We start from the raw sequence: 3813 nt of genomic DNA on the forward strand, positions 1-3813 counted from the left end.
GAAATTTCTTCAATTTTGCCCCAAAATAAGGGAAATATCTGCAATTTTGCCACAATGTAGAGGAAATTTCTGCAATTTTGCCCCAAAATAAGAGGAATTTCTGACTGTTTGTTCCCAAAAAAAGGAGATTTTGTGCCTTTTTGCCCCAAAAAAAGGAGAATTTCTGCCTTTTTGCCTGAAAATTATGAGAATTTCTGCAATTTTGCTTCAAAATACGGGGAATTTCTGCTTTTATCCCGAAAGTAAGTGGAATGCATACCTTTTTGACATAAAAAGGTAAATTTCTTCATTTTTGCTTTAAAATAAGGGGGAATTTCTGCCTTTTTGCCGCTAAATAAGTGGAATTTCTGTCTTTTTCTCCCAAAACAAAGGAAATTTCTGTCTTTTTTACCCCAAAATAAGGGGAATTTCTGACTTATTACCGTGAAATTAGTGAAAATTCTGCAATTTTGCCCCAAAATAAGGGAAATTTCTGCCTATTTGCCCCCAAATAAGGGAAATTTCAGGCTTTTTACCTCAAAATAAAAGGAATTTCTGCATTATTGCCCCAAAATAAGGAAAATTTCTGCCTTTTTTCCCTGAAATAAGTGAAATTTCTCCAATTTTGCCCCAAAATAAGTGAAATTTCTGCAATTTTGCCCCAAAATAAGGGAAATTTCTGGAATTTTGCCCCAAAATATGTGGAATTTCTGAGTTTTGCCCCAAAATAAGGAGAATTTCTTTTTTTTGCCCCAACATATAGGGAATTTCTGCATTTTTGACCCACAATTAGGGGAATTTCTGCTATTTTGCTACAAATTACGGGGAATTTCTGCCTTTTTGCCCCAAAATAAGAAGAATGCATAACTTTTTTCCTTAAAAAAGAGAAATTTCTTCTTTTTTGCTCCAAAATAAGGGGAATTTCTGCTTTTTTGCCTATAACTAAGTGGAATTTCTGTTTTTTCCTCCAAAATAAAGGGATTTTCTGGTTTTTTTTTTGCCCCAAAATCAGGAAAATTTCTGACTTATTACCCTGAAATAAGTAAAATTTCTGAAATTTTGCCCCAAAATTAGGGAAATCCCTGCCTTTTTGCCCCCAAATAAGGGGAATTTCAGCATTTTCACCTCAATATAAGGCGAATTTCTCCATTTTTGCAACAAAATATTAGGAATTTTTGCCTTTTTGTCCCAAAATAAGAAAAATTTCTGCCTTTTTTCTCTGAAATAAGTGAAATTTCTTCAATTTTGCCCTAAAATAAGTGAAATTTTTGCAATTTTTCCCAAAACAAGGGGAATTTCTGGAATTTTGCCCCAAAATAAGTAGAATTTCTGAGTTTTGCCCCAAAATAAAGAGAATTTCTGTCTTTTTGCCCCAACATATAGGGAATTTCTGCATTTTTGCCCAATTAGAAGAATTTCTGCAATTTTGCTCCAAAATACGGGAATTTCTGCCTTTTTGCCTGAAAATAATGGGAATGCATACCTTTATCCATAAAAAGGGAAATTTCTTCATTTTTGCTCCAAAATAAAGAGAATTTCTGCCTTTTTGCCTGTAAATAAGTGGAATTTCTGTCTTTTTCCCCCAAAACAAAGGGAATTTCTGTCTTTTTTGCCCCAAAATAAGGGGAATTTCTGACTTATTACCCTGAAATAAGTGAAATTTCTGCAATTTTGCCCCAAAATAAGGGAAATTTCTGAAATATTGCCCCAATGTAAATTAAATTTCTGCAATTTTGCCCCAAAATAAGGGAAATTTCTGACTGTTGGTTCCCAAAAAAAGGAGATTTTCTGTCTTTTTGCCCCCAAATAAAAAGAATTTCTGCCTTTTTGCCTGAAAATTATGAGAATTTCTGCAATTTTGCTTCAAAATACGGGGAATTTCTGCTTTTTATCCCGAAAGTAAGGGGAATGCATACCTTTTTGCCATAAAAAGGTAAATTTCTTCATTTTTGCTCCAAAATAAGGGAAATTTCTGCCTTTTTGCCTCTAAATAAGTGGAATTTCTGTCTTTTCCTCCAAAACACAGGGAATTTCTGTCTTTTTTGCCCCAAAATAGGGGAATTTCTTACTTATTACCCTGAAATAAGTTAAATTTCTGCAATTTTCCCCAAAATAAGAGAAATTTCTGCCTTTTTCCTCTCAAATAAGAGGAATTTCAGCCTTTTTACCTCAAAATAAGGGGAATTCCTGCCTTTTTGACCCAAAATAAGGAAAATTTCTAACTTTTTCCTTGAAATAAGTAAAATTTCTGCAATTCTGCCACAAAATAAGTGAAATTTCTGCAATTTTGTTCCAGAATAAGGGAAATTTCTGGAATTTTGCCCCAAAATAAGTGGAATTTCTGAGTTTTGCACCAAAATAAGGAGAATTTCTGTTTTTTTGCCCCAACATATAAGGAATTTCTGCATTTTCGCCCCACAATTAGAAGAATTTCTGCAATTTTGCTCCAAAATACGAGGAATTTCTGCCTTTTTGCCTGAAAACATAAACAATGCATGACTTTTTGCCTTAAAAAAGGGAAATTTCTTCATTTTTGCTCCAAAATAAAGGGGATTTCTGCTTTTTTGCCTCTAAATAAGTGGAATTTCTGTCTTTTTCCCCCAAAACAAAGGGATTATCTGTAATTTTTGCCCCAAAATAAGGAAAATTTCTGACTCATTACCCTGAAATAAGTGAAATTTCTGCAATTTTGCCCCAAAATAAGGGAAATTTCTGCCTTCTTACCCCAAATAAGGGGAATTTCAGAATTTTTACCTCAAAATAAGGGGAATTTCTGCATTTTTGCCAGAAAATATTAGGAATTTCTGCGTTTTTGCCCCAAAATAAGGAAAATTTCTGCCTTTTTTCCCTGAAATAAGTGAAATTTCAACAATTTTGCCCCAAAATAAGTGAAATTTCTGCAATTTTGCCCCAAAATGAGGGAAATTTCTGGAATTTTGCCCCGAAATAAGTGGAATTTCTGAGTTTTGTCCAAAAATAAGGAGAATTTCTGTCTTTTTGCCCCAACATATCGGGAATTTCTGTCTTTCTGCACCACAACTAGGGGAATTTCTGCAATTATGCTCCAAAATACGGAAAATTTCTGCCTTTTGGCCCGAAAATAAGGGGAATGCATAACTTTTTGCCATAAAAAAAGGGAAATTTCTTTATTTTTGCTCCAAAATAAGGGAAATTTCTGCATTTTTGCCTCTAAATAAATGGAATTTCTGTCTTTTTCCCTCAAAACAAAGGGAATTTCTGTCTTTTTGCCTCAAAATAAGGGGAATTTCTGACTTATTACACTGAAATAAGTGAAATTTCAGCAATTTTGCCCCAAAATAAGGGAAATTTCTGCCTTTTTGCCCTGAAATATGTGAAATTTCTGCAATTTTGCCCCAAAATAAGGGAAATTTCTGGAATTTTGCCCCAAAATAAGTGGAATTTCTAAGTTTTGCCCCAAAATAAGGAGAATTTCTGTCTTTTTGCCTCTAAATAAGTGAAATTTCTGCAATTTGCCCCCAAATAAAGGAAATTTCGGCCTTTTTGCCCCCAAATAAGGGGAATTTCAGCCTTTTCACCTCAAAATAAGGGGAATTTCTGCATTTTTGCCAGAAAATATTAGGAATTTCTGCCTTTTTGCCCAAAATAAGGAAAATTTCTGCCTTTTCTCCCTGAAATAAGTGAAATTTCTGCAATTTTGCCCCAAAATAAGTGAAATTTCTGCAATTTTGCCCCATAATAAGGGAAATTTCTGGAATTTTGCCCCAAAATAAGTGGAATTTCTGAGTTTTGCCCCAAAATAAGGAGAATTTCTGTCTTTTTGCCCCAACATATAGGGAATTTCTGTCTTTCTGC

This window comes from Micromys minutus (assembly GCF_963924665.1).
Source record: "Micromys minutus genome assembly, contig: SCAFFOLD_47, whole genome shotgun sequence".
NCBI lineage: Eukaryota > Metazoa > Chordata > Mammalia > Rodentia > Muridae > Micromys > Micromys minutus.